Genomic DNA, 14,437 nt, shown 5'->3' on the forward strand with positions numbered 1-14,437 from the left:
TTTTGAAAAGTTAAATGTTTTTCCCTGATGGATACGAGGTTATAAGCATATGTATTAGTAAATAGCTAGTATATGTAAATAGCTTCTTGATATGCATCGTACACGTAATTTAATTTACTGAAAGTAAAAACAATACGTCTAATAACACTTGTAGTAATATATTTTCACTTATACTATTGACTCACAAGTCGGTAAATACCTACAAAAGATAGTAAGTGATAATCGATTCCGATAGGACATAATCATCATCAGACCCAATATGCGAACAGCATAATAAAATATAAAGGAAATCTATTTAGGCCTCTGAATATTAAATCACATACACATTTCCTTGTTGACGTTATTTCAAGTCCTTTATTTACTGGGATTTTTTCAGTAGAAGTAGTTGATGTTATTTGGGAAGATGCAATAATGGAATGTTATAAAATTTTATGAAATAACACAACATTCTGTAAGTGCAATACTCAAACTTTTTCACAATTTGAATGTACACTTCAATTTTTAGTTTAAGGGCACTCAACTATGAGAGGCAGTGTGAGGACATGTTAAAACGCAGCTTTCGCATGTCATCTCTACAACTACGGACAAGATTGATTACCCTTACTGTATATCTCCTACTCTTGCTCAATGATTTTACCACTTGGCTACTTCTACTATGTCTGTAATATACTGTATTTTATCACTATGATTTAACAAATGTCCTCAAACGAAAAACTTAAATATAGTAAAATAGCCGGTGTTGGGTGGAAGATTAAATTCAAAACAAAAATCTTGAAGGGTCTAAAAGTCTTGAAGGGGGTTCCAACTAAAAATCTTTGATAAAATAAAATAAATTAATGGATAGAAGTGACGAATTGAAGTTCTCGATAAATAGGTTAAGTTCATTTTATGCTTACATGGTATTAGCAATAATCTTGTATATTTAAGAACTTGACTGTTTCCAAACAAACTAGACAACTCGTAAATATAGTAAATAAAGTTAAAATGAAATGAAAACTTGCTTGGTTATTGATGTAAAGGTAATCTAAATGTCTTTGTGGAAACAAAAGCTAAAGTAGGTAACGAGGCGGCTTTAAACAGTAACTTAAAATTGGTCTGAGAGCGCAAACTCTGGGGCTAATTACGTTGTCTACAACTTTAATTGGCTTCTATCCACCTTTGTGTCACAACAGTAACAAGGTCAGGGATTTACCATAGTTTCACTTACCAAACTTTGCATGTTAAATCAAAGACGTATATGTATACACTCAAAGTTAATTAAATTAATTTACACTGGTTAATTCACCTTCAATTTAAATAAGGCCTTTGAGTAAAAAAAACATATTTTACTCCTTAATTTAAGTTTTTTTTTAAGACGCAATTCCCAATAAAATTAAAATTTTGTTGTATACAATTTCTTTTCCAGAATTATTCTTACCGTATCATATATACTTTTTAAGGGAACTACGATTTTTGCGAAACACGATTTAAGAAACTGAATCAAAAATATATTTTTTCCCGATGTGACGTCAAACTGCTTTATTAAGCAGTTATATTTAGAGAGCGTCACAGACAAGTAGCGTCAGGTAATCTAATCTGAAGAGCGACTGAAAGCAGCATCGGTAATTGAACAGCGACAGCGAATTATCCTCGCCATTTGCAGCTTTTTTTGCTAAAGAAAATATTCCCGTTTATTATGTTCAAAAAATATAGAGTAAATAAAATTCAAACATCATCTCAATCTAAACTATTTGTTGTTTAAAGGTTCAAGTCAAAACTATTATCAAACCAGCACTGAGATTTTGTTATCGGACCAGTCTGCCGTCCCGTTTAAAGCCACTTAAGTAACCTTATTTAATTGCTGAGTGTGCGATGCTTAACCCTTTGGTACCTTATTAGAACAAATGGATCAGTATTATATATATTAGACTATGTTTAGCATTATACCACAAGCACCTTAAGATCAATGTAAATATCAGCAATGTTATAAAGAGAAACGTTGACGAAATAGTATGTTATTGCTTGTGCTAATAAATAAAAAAATAACAGGAATACTGTTTTGCTGACACATCAGACCAGTGAAAAATTTGAAATTTTTAATCATTAGTGGAAGATTTCACTATCGTCTTAAACAACCTACTGTGTACAGTAAATGTACCTTTATGAGTAAACTAAATACATTTTTTATCCAAAAAATAGAAATGAATTTAATTTTTCTTATTAAAATTAACACTATTATTTATTTTTTTTGTAAGGACTGGATAATCTGAAAATGTTCTATAAGCAACATTTTCTTTTTGAGATATGAATCATTTTATGGATTTTCTATGAGGGATGAGTGTGCGTCGTAGCATAGAAAGTTCTATCACTCTAAAGACCTTGAACTATGTAAATGTACTTAGAGGCTATTTAAAAGTATGAACTATCTAGAAGTAAGAAACACCCCTACATTCCGAAATAAGTTTAACATCACATAATTTTGAAACATGACCTTTACCTCCGTGTCTTACGAACAATGGTGAATAGTGAATAAGATTATGGTAATTATTATGTAAGATATAAAAAATATATAGTGTTCATTTAGAATGATAATCATACAAAGTGAAATGTATGTCAGTGAATGATTAACTAAAAGACAAAGATTTAAATAGTTACAGCAAGATATACAGTTCCATACAATCCATTTCCATATTAGCTGATATAATATTCTCTCTTATGGATTCCTGTAGGTAACGATCAATATACACCTCTTGGTTCAGTTGTACATGCAATTGTCATGAAGATTGTAGTGTTTAGCAGTAATGGTAACAATTAAATGTCATTATTTTAACCAATCACTTTTTATCACCAATATATTTTTAATATTTGTTCCAAATTGGGCAATTCATCGTTGATAAAACAAGTTCAACCTAAATACTCATTTAATCGTTTTACCACTATCACATGGACCTACGAATTCTGTAACAATTGCCGTTCAAAGTGTTTGAGGTTTTGGCTGGATTGTATTTAATCGATCTTCAAAGCTTACAGGGCAAATTGTAGCTTAACGTCGTTTTTCTCTAGTGCGTTGGTGCAGATTAAGTGTTGTATTTGTAGTTTACTCACATTTCCCGCCACTTATATCGTGCTCCTCTTGTTTTTTAAGCCAAAGTTAAATTAATTGTTGCCATTTCTTTCCAGTTCCGTTCTCGTTACGTATTAAGAGTTTTAACTTAGTTCTCATAAATAGTACCAATAAAATCGTTTGTTGGAAAGATATGTTTCAAGTATGAGGGCATCGCCATCTAACACCATATCTCGTGAAGTTTTAGGGCCATTTCCCCGTTAAAAAACTCTTTTTAATATAAGGTTTTACGTTGATATTCTCGTAAACTACTTAGATTTCAATCCTAGTTGTAGGTTTCTTTTCCACTATAAGTAATGGTAAGTAAAATTTCTTTTCAAAACAATCATATGTTTCTAAGAAAAATAGTTATAAAGTTTACAGAAATCTTAAATAATCATGGCAACTAATCAATCCTGAAAAAAATGAAAACAAATTTAGGAAATAGAATTAATTTACAATGACATTAATTTGATGAATTGAGTGTGAACTAATTTAAAAGTCATTAGAGACACCTCTTATGAGGGCACAGGGTGAGGGGAAGGCTCCAAGTTGTAATGGGATAACTTCCTGTAGCAGATTTATCTTGGAACTTTTGATTTTGTAAACTAACGTTATGAATTTTTATATGAGTATAATAGTTACATAGTTATATCATTTATTATATTTATACATAATATCGTTTATAAAACACACTTATTTTATAAAATGTACTTCTTATACGCATCAATCAATATGATATACTTATACAAATCCTGTGTGCTACAAATCCGGGTACTGTGTAATACAGTGGTAATGGTTATGTATAGAACCAAAATAATAAACATATTGTGTTAATGAACATACTGCAATTGGACAAATTATTCTAAATCTTGTTAGTAAATCAAATAAAAAAAATACTCGACTGTAAACTTTTGTACATTACCTATCTACTCAGTTTTACCTAGGCCTACATCGAAAATATTTAAAATTACACGAGAAAATAGGAAAGTGTTAAGCTTGGCGATATGATGTGGAGAGCTTGGAGATAAGACGATTACACCAGGCGATCAATATCCATTAGTAAAGGTCAGGATTGCGGTGAGATCATTGATCGATGAGACAGGTTCATTTAGTTATCTTGGTGGAAATATCTGAAAAAGGTTCCAATGTCATTTGAACTGATGCAGAATTGCAATAATATAATCTACAGAAATGCAACTCTCGTAGATTGATGTTAGCAGTGGTGGAGGTTAATACAAAATTATCTTATTTTCTGTCTCACGTATGTATGTGATAGCCTAACAAATTAATACGGGCAAAAGAGTAGTTACTTTTAAGTGCAAGAACTATATCAATAGCAATATGGCTATGTTTGTAAGATAAATAAGAATAAATAATAGCTAAAACACATAGAGAAATCATTGTTGTAGTTACAATTTCAACGATGAAAGTAATTACTATTCAATTAGAATAAATGATTCTCTTAATAAAGGGTATTAAGAAACATTTATCTGTTGGAAATTCAATTTCAGTTTTAATGAGTTGCAAGATTCAGAGAATACTGATTTGGCGAATGAAGAGATCATTCATAATTAACATTTTCTTAATTCAGTTTGGCAAGTAAAAGAAGCTTACGAAGAAGTGTTGAAATCAAAATTTTATCCATAGGAAGTTATTCTAATTTACGCGAAGTATTTCCATCCTTTTCCCCCAGAACTGCTATTGAATTTAAGATATTGTAAAATACACGTTCATAAGATAACACATGATATAGACAGTAATCATGTATTGAAAACATGTCGACCAAAGTAATGTTCTTAGAATTTTTGTTAACTTGTTGATGTAAATACATAATGTAGGCTTAATCATCGCTGTAAAAGGGAAATTATCAGACTTTAAAGTAAATAAACAATAAAAGCTTTTTGAACTACCATATTATTTCAAAATATATTTACATCAGGAACTGGCATTAGATTATACTGTAAACAAATTTACGTGTGAGAAGTATTTGTTTTTGGCAAAGATATAACATTTATTTAGTTTCAACTTGTTTTCAGGTTTTATTAGAAGAAACAGTGAGATAATTCATCTCGTTCAATTAAAAAATATTCTAAAACATTCCATAGGCATTTCATTCGTCGTACCAGCCTAGAAATAACCTACACTACATATTCTCTTGGAATTAAAATCCTTTCCAAATCGATAGTAAAATGTTTTATTGTAGTAGCAATAAAAAAAATAATAAAAATACAAAATCAAACACATTAAATTTCTTAACTTGGATCAGCTTTTTTATTTGCAACGCTGACGGATTGAATATTGATATTACTAGATATACCATCCAGATTTTATATTTTTCATAAGCTGTAGCAAAACACCCAATAATTCAATTACATTATAAGAAACATTTTAAAGAGAGTTTAACTCCTAAGGACACCCTTACTCTTAGTACTAAAACCGTATGATGTCTTTAAAGTAAATTATTCTGAGAGCTAAAACAGCTCAGCTCCACTTCAACTTGGAGAGATAAGACGATCTACTTAGAAGCTTCCTTTCATCCTTCTTTCTTCAGTAACACTTTCAAACAAGTTTTGGTTTAAAAATATAATATAGAGTTATTAAGATATTATATAACTTTTTGAAAAAGATTAAAATAAAGAACATATTTTTTTACATCCAAGTTAGAGCCTTCGTCCTAATATACTTTTAAGTAATATTTTAATGAGAAGCACTTATGAAATAGACGTCAAACCAGACACAGCAAAGGAACGCAGATGTTATTCCGTCAGATGGAACAGATGTTGACTGTGTGTCTTTGGTTTCATTGAAAAAACATAACATCAATGTTTTGTCTTAATTAGTTTAAAATAACATTAATACCGAGTGAAATCTGAATTAATCAACATAGGATTAAGAAAAATTCAAGTTTGATACTAAAATAAAATTCAAAAATAATAACCAACCTCAAAAGTAAATAAAAAGCTATCTATTTGAAAGTGAATAAACTCTTATGTACTAAACTGCTTACGAGTTATTACATTTTTCAATAAACTATGATTACTCAAAGAGCTTAAGTAAAATTATTATATACTACTGGAGTCACGTACAACCCCTGACAATGTCAAGTAGGGTCAACATCTGATTGGCATGATCAGCTGATCGTGTTCGATATGATCCTTGCTATAACGATCACGTAGTTAATTGGTAGAGAATTTTATATACTGGATTGATTCATTTACAATTTACTATTTTCACTTACTGTCTTGAGAGAGTAATAAAAAATAAATAAAAAAGAGTATTTTTTTGTTTTTAACATACCTATCCACTTTATGGAATATTTGTATCGCTTAAGATGAGTGAATAAACACAGGCTAAACTGTTTTACTACTTTTAATGAATAATCATCAAATGAAAGTTAATTTTAAGCGTAGTACGTTTTGAGGCACTGTATCTAAGATCAGTTGAAGTCACTTAATTTAAGATCTTTGTCAATTACCTAATGGCATCTCCTTAGTCAAAGGTAATATCGGAGACTACCCAACACAATTATCATGTAGCTTCGTAAAACTAAAAAATGAAGATAGTTGGTTAAATTATCAAAAACATTTTAATATACTAAGTGTCAATTCCATACTAAGTACTAGCAGTTTTTATTTTGTATTTTTAGAATCTCAAATTTGTTTTGTCTTCTGTATATTAAACTCTTCTGACCATAAAATATCTGCTAAGGTTTTATGTACTTTAGGTGTGGTACAGTCATGAGAAATATACCTCTGTACAATAGACATTGGTGCATGTAAGGTTCTAATATATTTTCCTTTTTGTTGGGCTAATAAACTATTTATTTTCCTATCAACTGTATATGTTTAAAAAGCAACTGTAATATTCTCTGTAACATGTATTTTAAGGAACAGATTGGAGGCTGTAAACCTTATCTAACCTCCAATTATTAACCGTTATTAAATATTTTCAGAAACATTTAACATAAGTGACTTCTTACAGAATAACTCTCAACAATTAAAATAAGCTCAACTCTAGCAAATTAACGCACATTTCTCAAAGCTTCACTGTGACAAAAATCGTGAAAATAAACTTGAAAGGCAGAAGATTTTTTTCGTAATACAAAGACTTATGTTAGATACTTAAACTTATACACTAAGGAATAAAATATACTATTAACATCTAATGACAATCCCATTATATTTTTTACACAGAATGCATAACTTCTTTAAATTATACCCTACAAAAACTCAACAGATATATCGATGCATCAGGTATTCCATGGTTCGTTATTACATGGAATCCAAGAAACAACAATGTAGCTTGTATAAATAGTGAAACAGTGTCATGTCAAACTGTTGGGAGATTTAGCGGGATTGTACGGGCGATTTGATCGATGACAGAATGCTTATGTAACAAATTGTGGGCTTAACGTGATTGTGCTCTAATGCTGCAAAGTTTTGATGTTCTGCCTTTCCACTTTTTCAAATTCTGAATTCCTAAACAATATAAAAATAACAGATTTCTTTTGTTAGTTAAATTGATACAAAATTAAGAATTAAATTAGTTATGAAATATACATTATATATTAGTTGAAAACATGTAAAAAAATATGTAAATTCAAAGGATTATAAATAGAAATGTTTTAAGGATAGCTAGTTACATCTAACTATTTGCATTGAGAATAATGTTTCCTCTGACATTGTAAAGTTTCCCCAATCAAAGAATAGAAAGATGATGCAAGGAAAAACCCCCCGGAACACGTAGCCTAATGTGCTTCCTTTTGGCACAGTAAGAGCCCCACTCTCTCAATATTACATGTAAAAGACGCTCCATAGCTTTATTTTAAGTCTCTTTTCATGGAAGTGTATGTTTAATAGTTGTGTCAATTCGTTGCTAACTTGTACATATTGTTTGGATCGACAATTTTTTAATTGTTTTGAGGAAATGTACATGGTCTATATCGCTGTGAATAGCAATTTATCAATAACAATCAATAACCATCTCGCAAATTGAATCAAAGGCTATTTGTTAAAATAGAGACAGTAAAAAATAAACGAATTGCCAATTTAATTGTCTTCATGTTTTGTGGTTAAATGAGTATTTCCCCATTTACAAATAACATTGCATATGAATATTGTATTTTATTTCATTGTGATTTCTTTCTTATGCAGAGCAACTATAAAAAAATACCATTCGTATATTTTTTGTGTTTTAGAAAGGTTAATCTACAGCTTGAAGTGGCTCTCAAACATATATTCTTGTTACATGAGATAATATTACAATCAAAGGCTAAACGTACACAATTTTGGAGATAAGCGTACACATGTGTTTTGAATCTAATATTCGATACGTTTGTTTAACTTAACAATGACGTGCCATATATGGTTTCTGTGACATAGCGTTGTCTAGCTTATTAATACAGCTGGCTCAGAGTAAACAGTATCTACCATTTAATATAAGTTACTTCTGGGTACTTCCAGATCTAATAATTTGCATGAATTAGAAACAACAGTTATGGTCATGGATTTATTTAGGATAATGTTGTATTGCTACCTACGTAATTCATGCAGAGTAGTACCAGAATTACCAACATAAAACAATGGTATACAAGTTGGGGAAAATATGTTAACCTTGGCGAATGCCGAAAAGAAATATTAGAAAACAATCATTAGTTATTTAAAACAACTACGCATCCTTAGGTGTGGATTTTAAGTCAAATATGAATGCAAGTTGATGGTAGTATAACAAGAGATGATCTCTTTGACCTTGTTACAGACCAAGATCAGATTTTCAATAGTCAGGATAATTTATTTAAAGCGGAAAGCTAGGCCTTGTACTTTAGAACCATCAAAGTTACTGACTATTTCAGAATCGAACGGGTGACCTTCTGACTATAAGGCGAGTACTATAAGCAAGCAAAAGCTTCCTAGCTTTTTTAGGATAAAAAAGAGATCAACCATACATTTAAGATTGTGGTCCATTACACATAAATTATTGTTCTCTATGATTTATATTCGTAAATGAATAAGTATTTCGGTGAATTTATTGTAAACTAATGTACCGGAGTTAAAACACAAAGAAATATTTACTGAAACAAATATTTGTTTGTAAGGATTCTCCAGCATTATGAATGGAGTTTGTTTGCTAAATAAGGACATCGCCATATTTGTTTGCTCTTAATACCTTAATATTCAAAAGTAGCCTTAATGAATATAATTAAGCCAATAAGTAAACTACTAAAACATTTTAAAGGTTTAAGTAGTCATGTATAATGAACATAGAATTTGTTTGAACACTGAAGTACAAGTTTGCAAGTGTTGCAGAAACTCTGACCATCATTTAATATTCTACTCAGCGCAGAATTACCCTAGAGACCATTGTTATACCTACTCAACTTGGCTGACGGGTATTAACATTTATGTATAATTGATGCTATTTAGCTACATTAAACCTGGATAATGTACTCTTTGGAATTTTAAATATTTTGATGAAAATTCTCTGTTTTCTGTACAAGTATGCATACGATAAATTATTGATGTTGTTTTAAGTGGATAGCAATAACAACATTTAGTACAGAAGGGGAATAAGGGCTCATTATTCTTTTAACGAATCCAAAATAAAATCTCTCAACAGGAGATCGTGGTTCAAAACATGTATTTATACAATATCTATATAATCGTATAATGCCATTTTATAGGCTGTTAACCAATCGGGTAAATTCAAAATACGATTTAAAGATTTTTGCCTTGAGTTAAACAGTACTTAAATAATAGTTATGAAAAGGCAGAGATTTTTTGTTATTTTTAATATTGCCTGGCTTATCTGAACAGATAACTAAACAATATGCATTTTGAACGCACTGGTCCATTAGAGGCAGTGTGAGGACATGATAAACCGCAGCTTTCGCACGACACCTCAACAACTACGGGCAAGATAGATAACCCTGGCGTATATCTCCTGCTCTCACTCAATGATATCACTATGATGCTACTTCTTGCCTTTATTGTAATTTGCCTAGCTTTTTTATGGTAAATAAGTTATTTGATAAACGATTTGAGTAAAAAAGCTTTCGGAAAATGTAAAAAAAACGCCAAAAGCGACAAAAAAAGCGTCTGCAACGCGCTGATATAAGTTACTTCTTAAGGTCGTCTGCTATGTTTCGAGTCAGTGTTGTTTACATAGGCTTTGTTGAAATGTAAAAATACTTTTGTATAAAAATTACTTAGGTTTTTCTGGAAGTACATTGTCGTATTAGTATATTGTTGGAAATGCCTTAAAGTAAATCGATTGTTTTTACCGTAGTAAATCGATCTTTTTATCGCGGGATAAATTTTTGTTTACAAATATATATCTGTTTAAAAAACATCTTTGTTCACATTATAAATCTGTCATATTAGTGTTATTTTATTTCTTGTGTCACGACAAACACGATGGCATTTTGAACGGCATTTTTAGCGTCTTATTAACGATGTTAGCATACGTTAAAAAAAAAAACATCACCATAAAGACTATTGTGAGTAAAAATTTTAAAATGCATGGAACTGTTAACAATAAACCTACCAATAAGCCATAACAATTTCAGAAAGATTGGCTGAGTAGTTTGTTTACAATTAAATTTTAAACTTCAGTGTTAGTGCAGAGTTTCTTAAAAATCAGTACTTTTTAGGATCTTTCAACTATATAAATTTTTCTGGTAAACGGAATTTTTTTTTATTGTTACCACGTAAAATGTATTTAACCCAGATTATATTTAATTTTTGTCTCAACAAAATCTGATAATTCATCTCAAGAGATATTTAGGCTCAAACTCGAGTGCACATATTTAATTCCCCGACAGTAGTCCCGGCGTGTGCAGCGCGCTAGTCGTCTGCTATGCTTGATGAGAATAGTGAAGATATAAAGTTAAATGATTTTAGTTTAAAGGAAAACAATGTAATTGAGGACTTGACGAACAAAGTACTTGGACAATGTGTAGGTGTAAATTTGTTTCCAAATAGTACACATTTCTCAGGATATGAAACAATGTGGACAACAATCATTTTTGTTTAGTACCTAATTAAAATTATTGCTAAAAAATATTCCAATGTTAGAGTTCGCTACTACTGTAAAATAAGTAACGAAAGTCTTTTACAAAAATAAAATCAGGCAACATCTCAATAAAACTGTAATTTTTCTGGGACAATAAATTGAGTGTAATTTTACAAATATATTTAGGAAGTTTAATTTAACTTACAGAATTATCTTTAGTTTATCTTGTATGATATTGAAAACTAATTAGTCCTTAAAAAGTTGTGCTAAACGGTTGAAAATTCTACATAGACAATATATTTGAAAATTTCTTTAATATATACAATATTACAGTACAACAGTATAAAACATTAAAACACTGCACGCTAAATGTATAGAAGACGGCCGGCGGCGCAGCGGGCGTGGCGCGGAGCAGCGGCAATGGATCCCTTTTGTACCTGATTTTTTAGAAAACCGAACATGATAAAAATTTTTGGTGAATCGTATAGTTAAATTTGGTTATTTATCCACAACTTTCCCGCTGACGAAATTTCTCTGACCAAAAAATAAAAAATTTCCTCGCAATACAACTTTTTCATGTCTGAAATTGAAAAATTAAACTATATAAGTATTAAACATATTTATAACTCAATTACTATCGTAACTAATAGTTTTATATTAACACCATCGTTTTCCTCAGTATCATATCTATAACAGTGCAAAATTTCAGAATTTTTTGTCAACTATTAATGTTGTTTATGATCGTGTATTTGTCGCGGGGTTTTTAATGCGAACTGTGCTCGCGGGTCTTGGATTCAGGCTGTATGACGGACCAAGATGGCGGATTTGGCCACACTTTCAGTGCATTTGGTTAAATGCCGTGTCCTCTCTATTATTATTATTATTATGTGCTCGCTGGGTTATCCCGATACACAAATCTGGGCAAAAATCTGTCATTAATAACTACAGACCCATTTCATTGTTACCTGTGATAAGTAAAATTCTAGAGAATGGGTAAAAATTCAGCTCTTAAACTATCTGGAGAAAGAGAATATTATTACAGAAAATCAATATGGCTTCCGAAAAGGATTAAACACATCGGATGCACTCTTTGATCTCACAAAATTTATTACCCAAGAAATCAGTAAAAAAAATAAAGTTATGATAACATTCCTGGATCTTGCTAAAGCGTTTGATTCTATCGATAGGAATTTATTACTCAGAAAGCTAAACTTACTAGGTGTCAAAGATACTTCCTTAACTTGGTTTGAAAACTATTTTTACAGACGAAAACAGTTTGTAGCAATACGTGGAGTCAACGGTGACAACACAGACATTAACTATGGAGTCGTCCAAGGAAGCACGCTTGGCCCTCTTTTATTTTTAATATACATTAACAATATCTCAAATCTGTCAATTAAAGGTAAGGTGTTCCTGTTTGCTGACGATACGGCTCTAGTCTCTTCCGGGCCTAATTGGGACGCCGTATATGACAGGGCGTTCTCCGACTTAGGCAAGCTCAAACTATGGTTTGACCACAACATACTATCCTTAAATGTGTCCAAGACCAAATGTCTGCCCATTTACTTTAGATGCGACAGTGGTCCGGGCCATAGAGTACTCAGGTTGCACGGCTGCGGGGGTCCATGGACAGCGCCGTGCCATTGTGAAATCATTGAGCAAGTCGAAAATTGCAAATACCTTGGGGTCATAATTGACTACAAACTTAGCTGGGCTCCACATGTTGATCACCTCAACAACAGATTAAGAAAAATGATCTTCGCTTTTTCACAGCTTGGATGTGTGCTGTCTGTGGACCATTGCAGGTGTGTATACTTTGCGTATGTCCAGTCACTGTTACAGTACGGGATACTTGCGTGGGGGGCTGCGTCTGCCTCTGTCTTGGCTCCTCTTGCTGTTACCCAGAAATCCATAATCAAACACATACTAAAAAAAGACCAAAGATACCCCACCTACCTACTTTTTCAAAATTTTCCAGTCTTTAACATCAGGAAACTATTCCTAAAAACAGTTATAACCTTTTCAAAAAATAACAAAAGCAAAATTTTCTCCGATTCGCTACATTCTTATGACACTAGATCTAGAACACATATAGGCATCTCCGTTCCCAAATTGAACAATAAAGCACAGCTTCTTACCCCTCACTATCTAGCCCACATTATACACACTAATCTCCCCATACAGATAAGAGAATGGGAGGGAGACAGTGTTACGGTTTTCAGCAGAAAGATCGGGCGCTGGCTTCTCGGTCTGAGCGATGATGCTGCCGAAGAGCTCATCAGATCCCAGTACAGGGCATAATGAAAGTCGATGACAATTCTTAAACTAAATTAGGCTAATAATACCAAACTACTTCAGTACTGGCACCCTCATTCAAGTACTTCAAATATTGTTCATGTTCAGTCTTTTTTTTGCCAACAATATGGAAAAAAAATACTTCTTTTTATTTAAGTAATTATTTGTTTATTTTGTTATCTTGTCTGTGAAGTGGTGAGCGACGGAGAAGACTCTCCCCACACGCAGATGTACAGTCTTTGTGGGGATTTTTTTCCTTTGTACTTTGCTTTACAGCCACGATTGTAATTTTTGTAATTTGTAATTTTGGAAATAAATATATTCTTATTCTTGGGTTATTTCACAAAAGCCGATTTGGCTAAACATAGACTGACTGAGTTTATTTGTGATTCCGACTGGCCATTAAAAATAACAAGGGAAACAAGGTCTTTTATAATCAATTATATCTCAAGTTTCCAAAACTGTACATCAATGAAAAAAAACTGATGTAAGAGAAAATTTGTTTGTCTATATTTAAACACTTTTAAAACCAATTAAAATTTTTTTAATCATATTTAAAAATAACTAATTGGTGACCAATAATTAATTACATTTTATGGTAATAAAACTGCATATAATTTTGTCCTTGCAGCTGATTTAAGGGCAATCTAATTATTATCATCCCATAATTAGCATACAAAGAACTGCTGTTTTGGGTTTGTAAGAAGAGAGTATTTTTAATGAAAAAGTGGTATAATACGGATAGGCTAAAGGTTGACTTGTGAACAACTAACGAAATAACTTAATTCCCTTAAGGAAATGGTCTTTGAATTATAAAGGGTTATTTATATAAAACCGAGCTCTAAGTTTTTTTTAAGATAATATAAACAGTACTATTGTCGTATTAATTAATAGCTTTAAATTTGCCTAATGACAGAGAAACATCTCATTGTGAAACCAAATTATCATGTGGAATTATTAAATGTAACAAACATATAATGTTGTATGAAGTGGTCTCCATATTAGTATAATAATAACTTATCTTTGTCATTTGTAATTTATATTATT

The sequence above is a fragment of the Macrosteles quadrilineatus genome, unplaced genomic scaffold, assembly GCF_028750875.1.
Source record: "Macrosteles quadrilineatus isolate MER2022 unplaced genomic scaffold, UCM_ALF_1.0 Scaffold_5__1_contigs__length_97177068, whole genome shotgun sequence".
NCBI classification, from domain to species: domain Eukaryota; kingdom Metazoa; phylum Arthropoda; class Insecta; order Hemiptera; family Cicadellidae; genus Macrosteles; species Macrosteles quadrilineatus.